Source organism: Schistocerca gregaria, chromosome 3 (assembly GCF_023897955.1).
Source record: "Schistocerca gregaria isolate iqSchGreg1 chromosome 3, iqSchGreg1.2, whole genome shotgun sequence".
NCBI classification, from domain to species: Eukaryota; Metazoa; Arthropoda; class Insecta; order Orthoptera; family Acrididae; genus Schistocerca; species Schistocerca gregaria.
The window spans coordinates 186,655,243-186,676,623 of record NC_064922.1 but is presented as its reverse complement, the minus strand read 5'-3'; the positions used below and the strand labels follow the sequence as shown (position 1 = coordinate 186,676,623).

Sequence of the window (21,381 nt, the reverse complement as noted above, 5' to 3'; positions counted from 1 at the left end):
CATACATGAAATGTTACCACTCTCATTATTACAACAGATAGGTAATTCACGTAGTACGTACGTCGTATTAATGATTTCCTCTTCAAAATAACATACCGTACTTATTATTTAACACAAAATTACATTAAAAATTTAAGTTACTCACGAGCATCTAGTTGAGAATATGTATGAACTTCAAATGACACTACGAACCGTCTCATTCTGCATTTGGATTCCAACCCAAGTCATGCAACTAAGCAAAGACTTCGTGACTGACGGAAACTAACAGTCATTCCTGACTACGCACACAGAGAGAGATTTACCTCGATTTTAGACACTATCAGTTAGCGAATATCAACTTTAAATTTGATAACGTGAACACTGTTAACATGCGCGATTTCTACCGAGAATCTGTTGTCCTTGTTAACGAACTACACGAGAAGTTAATTTGTCTGTCGTCATGGTGTTAAGTGGACAGAAATAGTTGGAATTTATTGCCTGTATCACCGGCACCACATTGCCATCTTCTCTTTCGTTTGTGTGTTGCGCATGGTGCAAGAAATATTTGTGTTTTGCTTGCTTGTGTGACGGGTTTCAGCTCACTGAATGCGAGCAAGTTCACGAATAGACTGTCAATATTTGGAATTACGCAATAATGCACTGAAAATGTGTATTTTTGAATAATGTATCCCGATGAAAATAACTGTAAATAGATTATATGCCTACTTGCTTATTACTCGCGCTTCTCGATGCTTTCCTCAGAAAATAAAAAGAAAAATAAAGAGACAGAGAGAGTAATCAGAAATGTATTTGAAATATCAGCTCGGTGACGTCATGTTCGTCTCGTGATGTAAAACAAGGATAGTTGATGGGTAGTATTTCGTTGCGCTAGCGATATGTATGGCTACAGGGGTCTTTCTTTTCTCTCTTGAAACAACCAGAACAGAATTCAGTAACAACGAGGTAAGAATACATATGGAGTGCGACAATTAAACACTCAGTCACACACACACACACACACACACACACACACACACACACACACACACACAAGCACACAGTCATTTTTACTTTTATTTGTTTGTTGTGCTCGACTATCGGTGAGGCACGAAAACGTTCGTCAATGATTTTCTTAGTTGTGAGTACACTTACGAAAGATATACAAAAACAACTATGAGAGTTACTGACGTATGAAGCTTAGTTTGCAGTCAGTTCTGAGTATTATTAGTAACTACGCTCCAGTCCCTAAACCCAGTTACAGAAATGTGAATCAGACGGATTACGTATTCCAGGCAGTAGCAGCCGCGTCTTTGAGACGTCAGCTATGGTCACTTCCAAGCCCACTGTAGGATCACTTCGGTTCGTCTTCTTCCTGTTGGTAATGTAACTGAGATTGGGCAACGACGCAAGGTATATTTGACAAATCTGTGATCGACGAGTTACTTCCTGGTGTGCACGGAATTAAGCCTCAAAGTTAAATTGATTTTTCCTGTCATTTCCATTGAATAATCTGAGTTATTATTAACGTTTGAGCTGTAACAAAAGATTGTTAATTTACGGTTTTCAGCCCAGGAGAGTCGTTGCACGTGAAAATCGCATCTAATCTCGTCCTTAAAATAGCAGTTTACGAGTTCTACTCACTACTGGTCTCATAAGAGGAGACCTAGACGCTTGCTTCTTCCCTAGCTATGTGGAAACGTGCTAACCTGAGAGAAAGCGTCTGTTATGGCTTGCGGTTCCAGTCTTGCTGACTGTAACGTTTTTATCTCTTCTGTGAAAGAGCTACAAGCAGTCAGATCACATATCGATAAGGAAATCGCAAGAAAATACTTTCGGCTCACAGGGCAATGGTGAAAAACTTACAATGCTGCACAACAGGTAACGCCTCTTTCTGCTGCTGACAAACAAATTTTGGGTTTCTAGGAATACATAACTTTATTTATGAAATGCGCCATTTGCTTACCACTTGAGTATAACATAGCATACCAATCAAACACAGATCCAATCGAAATCTAAGTGATTAGTATTTTACTAATTCGTGCCGATAGAGGCACGCTTGTGTACAAATACTCAGTTTCATTGAAACAGACTTTCGTCGTAAGGTTATCGTGGGTAGTTTTATTACATTTTTAATAATACAGTGCACAATTTTCGTACGGTTTCTTTTAGTGTTGTTAAAACATTCGTTAACATGAGAGACCAATTAATCAACAACGATATATGACAATTCTCTGGTATTATCTATAACAGTCTGACAATGGACATGCAGTTTATTGATTACATGCATGTAGAAAACGTATTCTCAGTTTAAGTTGTCAAACAAGGTTTTATGAAGAATGCAATGCCACTGCCACACTACAGCTAATGTAAAAATTACTTTTCTGACGTATTTTGGCACGATGCGCTCTCCCCATACATAATACAAAAGTTTCGAGATGCATCTGCAGCCTGGAGATCTATTAAACCTGAAAAGAACAAACTGTCGCAGAAGTTAGCCTTCTTCCCACATACGACTATTTTGGGTTGAGAAGTGAAGGTAATTATGTTCAAAGTTCCTTTAGATCGATAACTGCACCAGAGAGCAGTATGGCGTTTTAAAAAATGTAGCAGCGAATGTGCTCCAACTCGCGACGTCTTATCAACAGTGCGCGACGCTCAACAAAATTTTCTCCAGAACTTGCTCATTGCACAGTGCTGTGAGAGAATGCATATGGATGGATCTAGACTTCTGAGAGACAGGCAGTTACAGCTTCTCTTTTGCACTGCACGACGTTTTCAACAAACAGATACCGCAATAGAATGGCTCAAGTCGAAAGGAACACTTTCTGTTTACATTTCTGCATCCTACAGTGTTGGCAGTTATGTGTAGGTGTCAGGTACGTGATTTTGTTTTGGTGATTACAAAATGGAGTCGAATGTATGCACTGGGTAGCCGAGGCAGCTAGTTCATGGTGATTCGGTAACCAAGTAAATGAATGTACTGAACATCCTGCAAACCACTACAGGGAGTCTGTGTGTCAGAATTCGCAGCCAGTGTGGAGCAGCCTTGTTATGATAGAAAAATGAGTGATAGAGAAGAGAATTTGGTGTTCCCTTGCATTGATGCTAGCTTCATATTCTTATGGATTCCAACTTCTGCTGATGATTTTTCATAAGGAGAGACATATTCTGTTCTCTTCTGGCTACGCCAAGTGAAGAAGGTATAATGGCATTGTGGTCTGACATTCATGTTAACCGTGACATTCCTTCTCCACCAAGTAGACGTTAAGTTGAACCACAATAGAGTCAGGAGTCGCGACACGTAGAAACTCTATCAACAGTAACCTTTCTTGTACTAGTTATTTACTTCTAGTGACAAAACAAACGCTATGTAGGGTCAAAGGACAGTTATTTCATCTTTTATTTGAGCTTCTGTATGTCAATAAAAAAATTTCTGATCTGGGAGTGCAACTCAGCCTTAACATGGAATTTGATCCCTTCGTGACAATACAGCTCGACTGCAATTTGTTGTTTGTTCAAAACTGCAGATTACTCAACATCTCCACATACTGCGCGTGAAAGGGTTCGAAACCTGGCCCGACACTAAAGTTATTATCAAGCTTTAGCATGAGAACAGCTATCTGCTGGTGTGTAATAATATTGATTTTTAATGTATTTTCATTCCTTTTTAGCAGTAGCGGTACCTGACGGTTTTGAGTCACAGTGAGACACAGAACAGTTTGCGAAATCCTTGTAAATTCAACGATATTATTCCGAGCTGCTGGTGGAGAAATATTCGGTAGCTGACGTCTCTTTGTGTGCAGTCAACAACGATATGTGTGGGGCTCGATTCCCAGTCAGCACTGAAATCTTCGTCGTATTATTTCTAGTTCAAACATGCTCACATGTCGCTGCTGGTGTTAAATACCCATTTTTACGTTCGTTTTTTCTGCAATATAACAGCGAAAGATGCCAGGTTGGAGTCCTTGGAAAGTTATAACATCCAATATGTCACAGTTGATTGTGCTTCGACGACAATCCAATTAGGTTCTGGGTTCGAATCCCTGTCCAACACAAAGCTTTACCTCACGCCATTTCTAGTAAGTTACTTGTTAAGAAGCAATATTTAACATCTCCCGTAGAAATTCGAGCCTGTTAACAATATTAACGTTATGTAATTTAAAGTTGATATTTGTAACTGATAGTGTCTAAAATCGAGATATATCGCTCTCTGTATGCGTAGTCAGGAATGACTGTTAGTTTCCGTCAGTCACGAAGTCTTTGCTTAGCTGCATGACCTGGGTTTGAATCCAAATGCAGAACGAGACGGTTCGTCGTGTCATTTGAAGTTCATACATATTCTCAACTAGCTGCTCGTGAATAACTTAAAATTTTAATGTAATTTTGTGTTAAATAATAAGTACGGTATGTTATTTTGAAGAGGAAATTATGAATACGACGAACTTACTTCGAGAATTACCTCTCTGAGTTATTAATTAGAGTGGTAATATTTCATGTATGTCATTTATTGTAATAAATGTGAGCTTACAAGCCTGAAGAACTGTCTTATCTGTGATAAGATGTTTCCTGATATTTGTGTTACCTTGGTATTACTTTACATCTTGAGTTACTGCCATACAGAACAGTGTTTTCTAGTGGTGACTTGTTGCAATCATTTTCAATAGTCAAACGACTGTACCGAGGGGCGGTTAGAGGACCTGCTAGACAGCTGCGTTATGTGGGTTGGATTTGAATCAGGCGAAATGCAATTCAGGTCGTTGTGATACTTTTGAGCACTGCTGTACATTGTCGATGCTCCCCCATTCTCTTCAAATTATAACAACCTTGCAAGGATATTGGCTTGTGGAAGTCTTTCTGATCATTGTGAAGATACCGTGGTAGGCATTTATAAAAAGTCTGATGATTTCCCGGTTTCCCGAGCAGAATCATGTACGTGGACCAAACACTAGCGCACACAGCATTTGATACCGTGCGCACAGTTAATGTCAATTGTTGTTACCCACGAAAATTATTTTAGCATAAATTGAGGCTTATATCACAGGCGAGCTAGGTTCATAAAACTCCGTCGGCTAGTCTGGAACTGGTAAAACCAAATTAATAAATCGTTTCGTGTACGTTCGTCCAAGACTGTTACCGTCAACATTTATGGAATACACTGCAATGTTGTAAAATGGTTCAGCAATGTTGGTGATGAACCCGCATGTACGTTTGCACCACACACACCTCTGTTGTTACTGACAATATCTATACGTGCCACGGGTATCTGCGGAAATTGACACGCTCTGTTCTATTACGTTATTTCACCAGTGCGCCTGTCGTACTGTCACATGGTAAAGAAACAAATATTCTTGGTAACAGAAACCTTATTTCTCTTTCCTTGAATCAAATTTTTCTCCAACTATGAATTCTTTGACATCAGCAATATTTGGTATAGATCGCCACCTGTTAGTGGCACATCAAAATTTGTGCCAGAACGGGGCTCGAACACGGATTTCTCTCTTGTCGCAACAGTCCCCGTTATGTTGGCTATCCGTTCCCGCTTTCCAGACAGACCCAAACCTCCATATCTCACAACTTCTGCACCTTTACATCACAGATCATCATATTCCTAACTGGCCGTCGCCAATATTATTAACTGGATTCCCTCGAAAGGGAGAATGAGATTACACGAATCGAAACGCATGTTTGTATCGCCTTATGCCGGTATAGGCTTGTAATACTTACTTGCATGTCTGAATGAACAGACCTAGTTGAAGATCCGCAGCTGTACCAAATGATTTGAAATTTATTCGCTGACTGCAAGTTCTTTCACATCAGTTGGGTGCGACGATAAAAACGTAGGGTTCGATTCCTCGTAGTCTCATTCTTCCAGTCAACAATATTTTAGAGCATTAGGTGATGAAAATGATGGGATATATAATGACATAGATAGTGGGACATGCGGAGGTCTGGATCGCTCCTAGAAGCGTGCACAGATAGCCGAAGTGTTTGCAACATAGGGTTCGATTCCTCGTAGTCCAATTCTTCCTGGAGCTGGAATCCGGTCAACAATATTGGAGAGCATTAGGTGATGAATATGGTGGGCTATGGCATAAGGAAGCAGACAGTGGGACATGTGGAGGTCTAGATCGCTCCTGGAAGCGTGCAGAGATAGCCGAAGTGGTTTCAGGTAACCATTCGCGGTAAACGGGAAATCCGGGTTCGAGTCCCAACACGGCACAAATTTTCATGTGTCACTAATAGGTAGTATATCTACATGGAACATCTCTGATGTCAAAGAATTCGGAGCCAGCGAATAAATGTCAAATAATTTCGAACAGCTCTGTATCGGCAACAAGGTCTGATCATTTACTAAGTACTTCAGAGACTAATGTGCAAGTTATATTTTGTAGCTGCAGCGTAACTTTCAAATTTACGTAAGGTACTTTTGCTAGCCACTAAAATTGTGACACCACAACAGATAGCCAGTAACGAAACTTTACATATTGAGCATGACAGTACAGAATAGTGCTGTAAGTCGTGACTTACATCGATTCCTACACTTTTATTTGGTTGTTGCCCTGCCTTCCATTGTATATTGGTTGATAGATGTTAAGATGTTTTCCTATTTTTTAGTGCCATCTATGTATTTTTCAAAAAAATGTTTTGAATGCCACTTTAAAATAGAGTTTCTCTCATTAAGGAATCTGTAACAGCTCATGACTTTTACTCGATGTACATCATGGAATAACTTCTACTTGGTATTTCTCAATTTTATTACTTGAGTCTACATCTGCCTCACAAGATGTGATGGATTACTAAGTACGAAGATTTTCTGAAGATAGAATTACACACATGTTTTCCAGAGGATCGTTTTGGCAATCAGATGTATCCAGTAAGGTGTAACCATAAATGAGTGTCGTTTATACTCGCAGTTTTTTGCGGTTTCGTTACCTACTATCACTACTTAAGCATTTCGCCGAAATACAGTACCAACATACATGTGTGATTCCGTTTGTTTGTCAGTAATAATAAAATAGTTTTTAAAAAGTTTGAAAATTGTATCTCTACAGATTACTCTTCTGTAAAAAATGTCAACAGTTTGGCTTCTGTCTGTATCTGTAAAAACGTCAAGTTTCGATTCTCTGTGTCTCTATATACCATTCAGGCTATGATTACCTACGGTATAACGCATCCGTTGTTTCTGGTTCGCCATCAGTTAATGGATTGTTTATTTTTAATATTTTGTGAAATTTGTATTTATTTTATCTGTTACTCTAAATGTACTATATAAAATATTTTATTATGCCTGTTTGTTTGCCATGAAGTAGTCATTGGTCGCTCATTGTCCGGTATTCGACAAGTGATATAAGTCTGTCACGCCAGCAATATACACGGTGTTCGGAAATTTCCGTTATAAATTTCTAGAAGTTGTACAGGGAAGTGAATAAATAATATGTTAAATTGGAATCCTTGTCCGGAAATGGCCGTTTTCGTGGTACAACGATTTAAAACCATGCTGGTAATGCGACCGCTTAAACAAGTAATTGAATAGACATGATGCAATACATCAGTTGTTTCACGCTTCCGCTCATTAATAGCCAAGGAAATTGCTCGTGTACCCGTTGGCGGGTTCTCTTCAACGTGATCCAGTATCGCCTCTTCCAGTTTGTGTATGAGCGTGTCCTTGGAACACACATTCACGCCTGCTGACCGTTAAGGTACCTCTTTCTCGAAGCCGTTGCGTAATTTTGCGATAATGGTGTGCGATGGAGTCAGACGTTGTGCGTAACGATCTTGATAAAGACGATGGTCCATTCGGAAGGATCATGTTGGTGTGTTCTGTAAATATGTAGTCAACAACGTTTCTCTAACAGTCACAGACACCAAAATGAGGCTTGATTCAGGTCAGAGAGGTAGTACAGACGTCAGATGACGTCAATCGATCCGACGTAATTCCCTCGTACCATCACTACCCTGTGCACACCTACTTAGAAAATGTGAAGAGCGCGGAGTGGCCGCGTGGTCTTAGGCGCCATGTCACAGATTGCGCGGACGCTCCCACTGGAGGTTCGAGTCCTCCCTCGGGCATGGTGTGTGGGTTGCTCTTAGCATAAGTTTTTAGAAAATATGAAAATTGTATTTCTACGGATTACTCTTCTGTAAAAAAAATATCAACAGTTTGCCTTCTGTGTGTCTTCTGTAAAAATGTCAATGGTTTCGCTTCAGCAGTTTGGTCCCTTAGGAATTCATATATATTTGAAAGTTTTTGAAGCGGCTTTAGCACGGAAACGTCACGTGTTAGGGGTAATGGTTCCTATTCAAAATACTATGTAGTCACTCCCTATAAAAGGCCTAGAGGCCTATAACGATAATTTCCGAACACCCTGTAAGCAGCGTGTCTCTGACGTTTACTGTGGATAGTCGTACAGTGTTTGCATGTAGACCGAAGTGCCCAAAATCATGCGGTACCTCCTAATATCGTATCGGACATTCTATTGCCCGGTGTAATGTGGCAGCTAGACGTGACATGGACTCAACAAGTCATTGGAAGTATGATATGCTGCTTGTACAGCAGTCCATAATCGGAAAGGTGTTTTCGGTGCAAGATTTTGTGTGAGACTTCAGTATTATGTCCTATGGGATCGACAGAATTCATGTCGGGTGATCTGGACGGCCAAATTATCCGCTCGAATTATCCAGAGTGTTCTTCAAACCGACGTTGGACAATTATGGCCACATGATATGAGGCATCCAGAAAAAGTCCATCGTTGTGTGGGAACATAAGTCCATAATTGCTGCAAATGGTCTCCTCGTAGCCGAATATAATCATTTCCAGTCAAATATCGGTTCAGATGGACTATCCATTCCGCGTAAACATAGTCCACAGCAGATTACGTAGTGAACAGTCCTTTGATAACAGCTTGGGTGCATGGCTTCGAGGGGTCTGCACCACTCTTGAACCCTATCATCAGCTCCTTCCATCACAAACTGAGAGTCATCTGACCAGGCCATGGTTTTACAGTCGTTTATAGTTAAGTCGCTGTAAATAGACCGCAACAGCTGAGGTGGGTACGGCGCAGCAAGATCGCGGGCCCACCTCGACCAATAATGTACCGCGATTTTGTGAATGTCTCTATGGCGATGCCTCGGTGTTATCACAGCTCTGTAAATAACGAGTCTGTTGTGCCAACAGACGTTAGTGCTTCGCAAGTGAAAGCTGGCAGCAGTGCGGCGAGCTGTCAGGGATCAATTATGGCATGTAACCGATGTGGTCACGTGGCAAGGAGAGGCGGTGCAGCCGATGTCGTGCTATTAGCAAAGGTACTCGCGTCGGTCGTCTGCTGCCACACTCTATTAACGCCAGATTTCGCCCAATGTCCTAACCGATACATTCATCGTATTTCCTGCATTGACCTCTGCAGTTACTTCACGCAGTGTTGCCTTTCTTCTGTTAACGCTGATGACTCTACGCCAACATTGCTGCTCCCGGTCGTTAAGTGAAGGTCGAAGGCCACTGCGTTGTCCATGGTGGGAGCATATGCCTGAAAGTTGTTGTTCCCGGCACACTCTTGACACTTTGGATCTCGGATTTTGGATTCCCTAACGATTTCCGAAATGGGATGTCCAACATGTCTAGTGTCAACTACCATTCCGCGTTAAAACTCTGCTAACTCCCATCGTGCGCCCATCGTCACCTGTGTACAGACGGCAGCTCGGCCACTGCTCTGCACTTTTGTACCTTGTGTACGCGATATTACCGCCGTCTGTATATGTGCATATCGCTAACAAATGACTTTGGCACCTCAGAATATGTGCATCTTTGACAACAATATCTGTTAGTTGTAAAGCTGTAGTGATTAAAGCAAAGTTCGTAACATGATGATTAAACTTTTCACGTTAATATAAATCCAGTCGTAATGTAAGTATGAAATATAACGTCTACTTTTTACGTGTAGCTAAAAATAATTTGACAATCACAACATTTCATAATATAACACATGTAAGAAAGAATTTTGCACGGTAAGGTGGTATGTTAAGGTGAGATGTGTAATGGTTCCTCATACATGGCGATTTGTGGAGACGTATGCAGACAATGTGATACTCTTCGAGGTTGGTATTACAGGTGCCTGAAACCGACAAGTCATCGAAATTAGCTAATCGTACGATTTAAATGGACATCGTCTACATTACAGCCTACTACGGAACATATTTTATTTAAGCATTTGGAGCCCCTGGACCCCACGAAAACAGAAAAAAAATTGAAGCAAAATTTTGAGGTAGAAGGTACGCTTTTGTAGGTGATTTGAGAGTATATCTGGTTCGAAATTTAGTACACAGAGCTTTCACGTTGGCAGAGACATCGACTCTGACTATGCTGGACATCGAACTGAGGTCAGTTAACAGTTACGGATTCATCGATCGTTTCATGCTGCTTCAACTCACTGCCATAGTTCATCAATTGCAGTGGCTTGTGAGCAGCGATGTGCCAACTCCTCGTCAAACTAAGACGAGATGTTTCTAGTGGGTGAGAGAGACATCTGCAGAACATGTTAGGCTAGGGCAGCATTCGAACAGCGTCTGTGTCGACGTAGGCCAGAAAAGCATGGGCAACATGTGGTGTTTCTGTATATTGTAGAAAAATAACGCCATTAAGAACGCAGATGTACGTGCCATTAGACTTAACACCTCAGCAGAATAGAGGGTGCTGTCCGAATCACCGGCTTCCTGAAACAGACTTGACCGTACTGTGTACTCATTGGCACCTCTTACTGTCACGACATCTGCTGTGTCCGTATCACACCAATGAACGAAATACAGGGTTTCTCTAAAGGCGCTATCCATTTCCATGAAAACGAGAATTTGATTTTCCTTTCTCTTCATATACTGGTACCTTCGTGCAAGATGCTTTGCACAGAAGCACGTGTTCCCATTGTTTGTACACGGGTACGCGTATTGTCATATGAAGACGCTAGAGTGGAATTTATCCGTAAATTCCATAACCAGCCCCATGAAGGGCACTAATTCGTCTGCTCGTGAACTACTTTAATGATACCGGCAGTAAAGGCACGTAATAGACGACCAGGTGTATCGGCAGAAACAGTGCAGCAGGTTCAAATTGCCAGTGAGTCAGAAGTCACCGACTCGACGCCTCAGTAGGGAACTGAATGTTCCTGCCAACACGGTGTGGGAAACCCTACGTTTCGCTCTATGAAAAGGTCCTTATCACATTCACGACAAGGATTACACCTATATTCGGGCAATGTGTTATGATGTCCAGGAATCTTAGTGGACAACATTTCATTCTCCGATAAAGCCACGTTCCACGTTTATGGTGAAGGGCACCGACACAACAGCAGAATATGGGCACATGAAGAACCTCATGAGGTACCGGAGTGGCAACATGATACACCAAAGATCAATATGACAAAAGCAAAACTCTATAGCCCATTTTTCTTCACCGAAATGTCAACAACAGGTAACAGTTACCTCCTCGTGTTAGACTGTTCCTCGAACCGCAGGTTCATGATGATGGCATACGGGATACAGTTGTGTTTCAGCATGATGGTGCACCTTCACAATTTGCACAACTCATCCGTGATTACCTGAACAGAATCGTTCCAGAGAGGTGGATAGGCAGAGCGTCACCTTGGCATTGGGCTTACTCTTTTAGACTTTTCTTGAGTTAGTGTACGACAAGTGCAAAGGATACACTTGTGAAGTGAATGGGCTGCCTGATCCACAGAATCGTATCAGGGAAGCAGCGATCCACATTACGTCTGAAATGTTAAGGCCTACATTTCGTCCCACTACTGAAAGATGTAGTGGATGTAGTTTTCACCTTGGTAGGGTTCATGGAAAAGGGCAGTAGAATATGTGTAGAAGTTCATTATAAATTGCTTTTTGAAGCACTGTCTTCCTTCATTGAAATGGATAGTAACTTTAGAGACACCGTGTATGACAAAATTCGTTCTCCTCGGTGTGTCCACACACGGATACATCCAACGTGGTTCTATACGGTGAAGATTAACTCTTGTGAAAAGAGAACACGATGCCACTTCTACTGTTGTCTTTGAGCTCACAAGTGGCGGCGCATCTTCTCTTGCGGCTGTACAGAGAAACTACAATGTTCGCTGTACTAATAGTCCATCGTACTTCAGACACCGTCGCACTGCCAGTGTGCTGCCTTACGGTAAACAATCGAACTTCTCGAATCGAGGTACATACCATCATATTATTGGTCTTTGAAAACATCTACATCTACATCCATACTCCGCAAGCCGAGGGTACCCTGAGTACCTCTATCGGTTCTCCCTTCTATTCCAGTCTCGTATTGTACGTGGAAAGAAGGATTGTAGGTATGCTCTTAAATCCATTCTGTCGTGTGAGCCTTTCCCTCAAGGGATTATGGGGCTTACCGGCGTGAACAATTTCCTTTGTAAAATATTTCATGAATTACATAAAATCACTTTACAACAAATGACATAAAATCTGATGCCATCTATATTGAATTGGTATGAACGTTGAATAATATTTTTATTATGCTGTTGAATTCTTGTCATATGTAACTCTTACACACATGCTGGTAGTGAATTCCTTTTTTGTTCTTCCGTGGAGAAAATCATCTGGCCTTCAGACCATAATGACGCTGTTATGGGATCGGCAAGACCATAATGACGCTGTTATGGGATTGGCAAGGATGTTACGTACGATGGATGTTCAATAAGTAAGGCAATCCATTCTTTTCTCGGAGTAGTTTGGTTTTATTCAGGATTCCGATACACTATATTATTCCCCAGTCTTTTGGCAACCAAACTCTGCTTCCCAACATAATTTCCATTCAATGTGACAGCCCTACGCTACTATAATGAAAGAGCCTGTACGCCCGCCTAGTACGACTCTATCGGTCCATGTTGGAGTCAACGTCATGCAGCATCAATAAACTCACCAACATCCACGCACTGCTTCGCACGGAGTGCATTCTTCACTGAGATAAACAGATGGAAGTCTGAAGGTGCGAGATTCGGACTGTAGGGTAGATGAGGAAGAATAGCCCAATGAACTTTTGTGAACTCCTCCCTGTAGCGCAACTTGTGTGCTGTCTGAAGTTGTCATGGAGAGGGAGAAGGTAATTTGCGTTTTTGTGGCAACTAAAACGCTGTAATCGTTTCTTCATTTCCTGTGTACAGTACAATACAGTTCAGAGTTGATAGTTGTACCGAGATGAAGGGCATCATACAGAATACCCCGTCAGAGTCCCAGAAGACAGTCGCCATGGCTTTACCGGCTTAGGATGCGGCATTTAACTTTTTCTGCGAAGAATAGGTCGTGGTCTGTTCTTCCTCATCCTGCCAACCGTCCGGGTCTCGCACCTTCAGACTTCCATCACTCCATGAATTACTGTTTGGTTTCCAGTTTGAAGTGATGACCCCATATATCGTCGCCAGTGACGATGTTCGACAAACTATTGTCACTATCAGGCTCATAATTCGAAAAAAAAATCCGCACAGATAGTCCTTCGTTCCTCCTCACGTTCTCTGGTTAAGCAGTGATGAACCCAGAAGGCACACACGTCTGAGTACCCCAGCTGGTGGACCAGTGTGTCGGCACTACCAACACAGACGTCCAGATGTGCAGCGAGGTGTTGATCCGTCGATCATTTCAAATTAGAGAGTCCACACGTTCCAACATTGCACGAGTCACAGCTGGGTGCAGCCGGCGGACACGCGTGAGATCGGACTGGTTTACACAACTTTGTTGTGATGTAAGACGCCTCGCTGAATGACTCTCCGAGCTTTTGTTCACTGCGATGTCTCTGTAAAAATTAGAAATTGGAAATTTGAAGTAAGGAGTTATGGGACCAAACTACTTAAGGTCATAGGCATCTAAGCCGACACACTAGTTAATCTAACTTAAACTAATTCACACTATGGACAACACACACACCCATGCCCGAGGGAGGACTCGAACCTCCGACGGTGGCGGCCGTGACAAGGCACCTCTGACTGCGCGGCTATCCCGTGCGGACCTGTAAACATCTAGAAGCGCCTATGAATATCTGCAGTGCTATGGTTTTTCACGAAAACGAACTCAATGACAGCTCCCTGCTTGGAACGCAACTTCGTTACACATGTCATTTTGAATGTTACGTATAGCAGCGATACCCACAGGTTCTTCGTGAAATCATAGTAACTGAAGCGAGAATATTCCACGATGTGTCGCAACTAATCATGCATTTTTTAAACTGAAACTGGTGGAAAAAAAATGTGCTCCATTGCTTACTGAACACCCGTCGAATCTGAAACGATACCGTAGTACTGGTACAGAGGTATTTTTTCATACAGCTTCGACCCCACGGGCTTTGCAGTAAAAGCAGTACAATCTAATCTCTGTACTGGAACCAAGGCAACAGAAGGGCATTCCAGCTCGACCCCTCTGTTAACTCGAGGGTTCCACTTTCAAAAGCTCTTTTAAGAAACTTAATTAAAAGTATAATAGCATTTGCTAATTCAACTCTGTTATCCGAAATAAGAGAATGTGCCGGGAGAAAGAGAGTAGTAATGCGAAATGCCGCTGGGGGCAGAAAGGTATGCAAATAAAACCAGTGCAGCGGCCATTGTTTACGACTGCAGGCAGCCCGCAAGCAGAGACACGGGGGGCGGTGTGGGGGAGGGGGTAGGGGGGGACGGCACCTGGACCTGCCGCGTCCTCATGCAAAACAAGCCCTCGCTGCAGGAGCAGACCTCCGGCGGATAATTAACTCACTCGGTCCCCTGTCTCTTCTTGCTCGGGTTATCTCCCTTGTAAAAGAAACGTTTGTGTTTGTAACGAGATATCGGTCTCATCCCCTATCACACCATTTAACTAGCACGGTGAACTTTCGTCGCAGTCCTCCGCCTTCTCTATTGACAGCAAATTAGAGTAGTAATCGATGCGACAACACTGTATCTACAGATCGTCTCAGTGAGGTGACCATTTCATGTATAATCTAAGAGTTTCTGTAGACTTGGGCACCACAGCTCCAATATAAAAATGTAACACAAAAATCACATTATAAAAGTACAGCTCCAAAGGACAAAGTTAAAACGGTCCATTTGTTTGGTAACAGTTAACAGCAGTCTTTGATATGCTTATGGCGATGTTTTAGTGCGTCTCAAAAGATGCGGAAACACATGGTACAGATCACCTACTGTGTTAGCAATACTTACAGTCACACTAAAACGTATGATAGTGTGGAGAGGGACATCTTATTCTCCCGTCTGGATCATGTAATGCCACATATTCTCACCCAAGTAGTCATTCCAGTATCACCCAGTCCAACCAGTCTCACACCCTGGTCAACACCATTCCCCTATCCTCATCGGGTGGACAACAAAGCACAGTATCAAAGAATCAAAAACTCAGTGGGGGAAAGACCGTGGTGGACTACCTTAATTTACATTTAGGTTGCACTTCCCACTACACACTTAATAACAAATACAGAAATGACATTAATCTGAAGACAATCTTGGTTAATATATTTCTCCCTACATATATGAGTACATAAAATTATAATGTAATCATTTAATTGGTAAACCTCATCCAGAATATTTAACGTCTGCCCAATTACAGTCGATGCAAATCAAGAAAAAGTGGTTCAAATGGCTCTGAGCACTATGGGACTTAACATCTATGGCCATCAGTCCCCTAGAACTTAGAACTACTTAAACCTAACTAACCTAAGGACAACACACACAGCCATGCCCGAGGCAGGATTTGAACCTGCGACCGTAGCCGTCGCGCGGTTCCAAACTATAGTGCCTAGCGGCTCATATTACATTTCCTCAACATACACTGAAGAGCCAAGTAAACTGGTACACCTGCCTAACATCGTGTGGGGGCCCCGCGACCACGCAGAAGTGCCGCAGCACGCCGTGGCATGGACTCGACTAATGTCTGAATAAGTACTGGAGGGAACTGACTCCATGAATCCTGCAGGGTTCTCCATAAATCCGTAAGAGTATGATGGGGTGGAGATCTCTTCTGAACAGCACTTTGCAAGGCATCCCAGGTACGCTCACTAATCTTCATGTCCTAGGAGTTTGTTGTCCAGCAGAAGTGTTTAAACTCAGAAGAGTGCCGCTGGTGCTACTCTGTACCAATTATGGAGACTTGGGGTGTCGCATTGTCTTGCTGGAATTGTCCAAGTCTGTCGGTATGCACAATGGACATGAATGGATGCAGGCGATCAGCCAGGACGATTATGTGCACGTTACCTGTCAGGGCCGTATCTAGACTTATCAAGGGTCCCGTATCACTCCTACTTCACATGTCCCACACCTTTTCAGAGCCTTCACCATCCTGAACAGTCCTCTGCTGGCATGTAGAGTCCATGGATTCATGAGGTTTCCATTCCCGTACACGTCCATCCACTCGATACAATTTGAAACGATACCCGTCCGAACAGGCATGTTTCCATTGCCGTCCACTGTGGAGAGCCATTCTATGCACTTCCGTCCGGAACCACGCGGCTGCTATGGTCGCAGGTTCGAATCCTGCCTCGGGCATGGATGTGTATGGTGTCCTTAGGTTAGTTAGATTTAGGTAGTTCTAAGTCTAGGGAACTGATGACCTCAGATGTTATGCCTTATAGTGCTTAGAGCCATATTTATGATGTTTCGGTTGAATGATTCGCTCGCTGACATTTGTAGATATCCCAGCGCTGAAATCTGATGCAATTTGCAGAAGGGTTGCATTTATGCCACGTTGAAAAATTCTCTTCAGTCGTCGTTGCTCCCGTTCTTGAAGGATCTTTCTCCGGCCACAGCGATGTCGGAGATTTGATGTTTTACCGGATTCCTGATATTCAAGGTACACTCATGAAATGTCGTAAGGGATAATCCCCATTTCATCGCTACCTCGGACATGCTGTGTCCCATCGTTGCCGGCCATAACACCACGTTCAGAGTCACTTAAATCTTGATAACCTGTCATTATAACAGCAATAACTGATCTAACAACTGCGCAAGACACTTCTTGTCTCGTATAGACGTTACCGACCGTAGCGCTGTATTCTGCCTGTTTGCATAGCTCTATATTTGCTTACACATGCCTGTACCAGTTTCTTTGGCGCCTCAGTGCAAATTGCCCTGCATTTTGATCGCCTACCTCCCATACATAACTAAGGTGTCGTACCACCTCGGTGCGTCCATCTCTGTTGAGATCTCGCAACTTCCGCTGTATGACACGAATGATCTCCTATGTTGCAGCGCGTGCCACGAACAGGTTTGTTCATTTTGCGGAACATGTTGTAAAGGCACTTACTCGTAACTGGTACATATAGTGGATGTTCCAGTGTCTCCCATCTCTCATATGAAGGAGCTCCTGCACGTGAGGCATAGTGCATTGTAATAAAGGATGATGGCTTGTAGTGCCAGACGGTTCTGTCGCTTGCTTCTCAGTGCTCTTCGCACGCGCCACAACGTGAGGGAAGACATCATCCGTGATGTAAGGCACTCCTTCCGAGACCTCGACAGAGATGGACGCACTGACAGAGTGCGACGCCATCACCTGTTTAGGGGATGGTCATACAGATGCGGGGCGGCTATTTTGAGGAAATGTAGTGCGATGAACCTCTGTCAATATATCTGGTGTGAATTAATGTAATGCGATGAACCTCTGTCAATATATCTGGTGTGAATTATAACTATGTTTCCGCTACTTTTTATCCAATCCGTGTATCTTGTTAACACAATTATTAAAATATGTAGACCCTCAAATACTTATGTGAAACCAAAAATTACAAAAATAACAGACGTTCTCTGACATCCCGACTGTGGCCTCCACCTGAAAAAAAAAAGATAGATATATATAAATTCCAACCACTGCCATATACAGTGCGTTGCCAATGACGTTGGTCGAACTATCAGTAGCATTCAGTTTCCGTTTTCTAATTCGGTCAGTATTCCGTCTTTAACAAAGGCAAATCAGGTTAACATTTAGATAGCAATCTGAAGATGAGTTATGTTTCATAACATTCAGCAAAACTATAAATCTGTTAGTGTTATTAAGTCTCATAGGAGGTGAACTTTCTACACAGCTGATTTCACCTGTATGCAAGAAGATTTAAACCAATGACAACTTATCAGGTAAACTACACATAGCATGTCAGATGAAAAAATTCAGAACAAAACGCTTCTACTTAAAATAATCCCAGGGACTTTTTTTTATTAAAAAAAATGTAAATAACCACGGCGTCCATTTGCCATTAATACCACACAACTTCACATACAGCTCAAAACCTGGTCAGGGGCAAATGCGTTCTGTAAACTGGGGATGACATAATAAAAGTCCAATCAGAACACGTTGTGCAGAATAACAATTATGCACAAGTCACCCCTGTGGCTTCTGGTAAGTCCTAGAAAAGAAATAAAAAAACTCCGAATAACAGGTCGAAGAGCACGGCAAGTCTCTAACGCGTCTTGCTACAAGTCCGATTTACGATTAGAACTTCTAACGACTGCAGTCAACACCTGTTATTTGGAGAAGAGTTCAAGACACCGACATCACTTAAAGAAAGCAGAGTACAATAACAGTTGAGTACCTTGTAATTTGTAGCTGCAGAACACACTACAAGGCTACGTTGCTTAAGACAACAGCCACAATAATTACATGAAATGATAATTAAATCAAGATCCTAAGCTGCCGACAGGCGTTGTTATACATCAACGGGGACAGTTGAAAATGTGTGCCCCGACCGGGACTCGAACCCGGCATCTCCTGCTTACATGGCCGACGCTCTATCCATCTGAGCCATCGAGGGCACAGAGGATAGTGCGACTGCATGGATTATCCGTTGCACGCTCCCCGTGAGACCCACATTCCCAACTTAATGTCCACACACTACATTCATAGTGCCCCTGCCCATTACACTCATTACTCGCGGCAGACAATCTTACCGGGTCCCGTAAGAGTTCGGGCAATGCGTGTGCATTCGCACAGAAGAAAGTCAGTAGCCTGTTAGCCTTAACTATATGAATATGGTATCTTTGCTTTCGGACAATGATTACAGGCCTACATTATGTCATTTTCCATCTCCGAATCCAGTTCATCACCCGTTCAATATGACCAAAAGGTTATTCTTTCCATAAACTCCCAGTCCCACCATCTCAAGTATGAACATTTGTTACTGCCACACGAAATTTCCCTTTCCACCCTCAAATCAAGGTAACACAGTGACCTACAGCAAAAGTGCCACCATGACGTCCGTTTCCATAGCTCACAGGCCGAGCCCCACTATCCTTACACTGCACACAGCCTGCGTGTAAGCGCCGCTCCTGTATGCAACCTGTCGATGTAGCCAATTCTCGGTAGATAGCAGCTGCCTCTGACTGTAAAACCAGAGGAAGATATGAAATCTGCTGCGGTCAACCAGCAAAACTATTTCCACTAAATGTGGAACAGAACCATCCCCAAAACTCTAGATCGACCAGTGCCCACATCGGGCGCCCTATAAAGTGTGGCTTTTCCTGTAGTGTAAGCCATTTTAATGCTTTCTGGTCATGAGACTACAGGAGGTAAACTAAGAACGATGAAATTTATACAGTTCGGAGGAGAAGACATGAAGGAAAAGCAGGTGTTCAAGAGTTAAATCTCTTAAAAGGAACAAGTGCATTAGCTACATTACGAGGCAGAAACAGTTTCAGGTTGCCTATATAACAATTTCCAGGGGCAAGGGAAATTTAGCTTCCCGTATCTATTACAGTTATTGACCGCATTTCAAAATTAAAACACAATCACAATCTACTCATTAAGAGGTATAATCTTGCGCTAAAGGTTTAACACAATAACACGAGCATTAAGTTTAGAAACTGTGTGTCTTGGGGCAGTGTACCTACCGGTGCGCAGATTACCCAGACTATAAAATCATCCAGTATTTGAGAATGAGAGCACTTAGCCACTTCCAAAAAACTTTACATATAATTTCAAACTTAACGCCGCTGCCCCCCCCCCCCCCCCCACCACGCCAAATGTACACACCCAAATACAAAATACATAAACATATGCCGGGGTTTTCACTTTTTATTAGTTTTGGATTTCACTTTTTCATTATTCTATGTGTGGATAATGCCAAATTAATCAAACCATCATAATTAGGCTTTTGCGTCTTCAACCATTAAGGTTTTACATGCTTAAAACATTAATTCATATGTAAAGTAATGATATGTTTGATACCGTTTCGTTACTTTTAAGTAATAGGCATTTTTTTTGGATGTGGGGGGTGGGGGAAGAAGTTAATGGTTTACTCCTGTTTCACGAGAAGCAAGAAAACAACATTAGTGCTCATTTTCAGCGTCGATTACCTGAGTGGAAAATTATGTGTGTAATTCAGGCACTGAGAGCATAAGCGGACTAACCCACATTTTTTGTGCATTTTAAGTATCGGCATGATGTGATAACAGTATACGATTATTATGCAATGCCTGTTCATCTGATCGTTCATCTGAAGGTTTGTTTCACTTAGTAACGTAGACATTGCTGTTGCACTCAGTCGCCAATAGATACCTATGAGAGTAGAGTGGACTACGCGTCATAGTCCATTTGTGGTCTGCGCTCTTCGTCCACTGTCACTGCACGTGATGCCGGTGAACAATGGACTTGTGTATTCAGCATGGAACATTGTAATGGACCAGTGATCAAGTGTAAGTGTATGTCAGTTGTTCAGCACTGGAGCCCCTGCGAAAACCGTGGAGGAGCAATTGCAAAGTTAGTTGTTGTTTTGTTCCTACCTTTTGTTTCCGGAGAACATTGTCGAATGTACACTAACATGTTCATATTCAAAGACGTCCAGAGGTACCTCGAACGGTGACTTTGTTCACAAATAGCAGATTGTTTTCCGTACGAAAACACAACGATATAGAAAGAATAATTCATTTTTTTTATATATGTATAGTCGAGTTACCATCATTTTTCATGTTGTGTACAACAATATTTTACAGCCGGCCATGTTGTGCAATGGCTTCGCCTGTGGAGACCAATGCCCACGTTGACCATTACTGTCGTGTTATTAATTTAGCGTTGAGCGATGTACAAAATGTTTAAATGTGTGTGAGGGACCAAACTGATGAGGTCATCGGTCCCTCGACTTACACACTACTTAAACTAACTTAAGCGAAGAACAACACAAACGCCCATGCCCGAGGGAGGACTCGAACCTCCGGCGGCAGGAGCCGCGCAGTCCTTGACATGCCGCCTCACTGAGGGATGGATATTTTTATTACAGAGATGTGTGCGTCCGATGGGGGAGCGACGGGAGAAGCGAGACCGAGCACGGCTGCAGCAACAACTTTTCCAGAGGACGTGCCAGAGACAAACGACGATGCCGTGATACGGAGCCGAGGAAAGAAGCGCCTTAAAACGAAGATAAATGGCTTCGTAACGTTA

The 21,381-nt window shown here is 42.6% G+C and overlaps 1 protein-coding gene and 1 non-coding gene across 3 annotated transcripts in view; one reads left to right on the top strand and one right to left on the bottom strand.

Moving 5' to 3' along the window:
* LOC126355024 (fibronectin type III domain-containing protein 5) overlaps window positions 1-21,381 on the top strand; it is a 1,528,277-nt gene that overhangs the window by 361,402 nt on the left and 1,145,494 nt on the right. The gene's annotated exons all lie outside the window — the stretch shown is intronic.
* On the bottom strand, window positions 18,687-18,761 carry Trnat-ugu (transfer RNA threonine (anticodon UGU)). Its single transcript has one exon. It is a non-coding gene; the product is annotated as a tRNA-Thr (tRNA).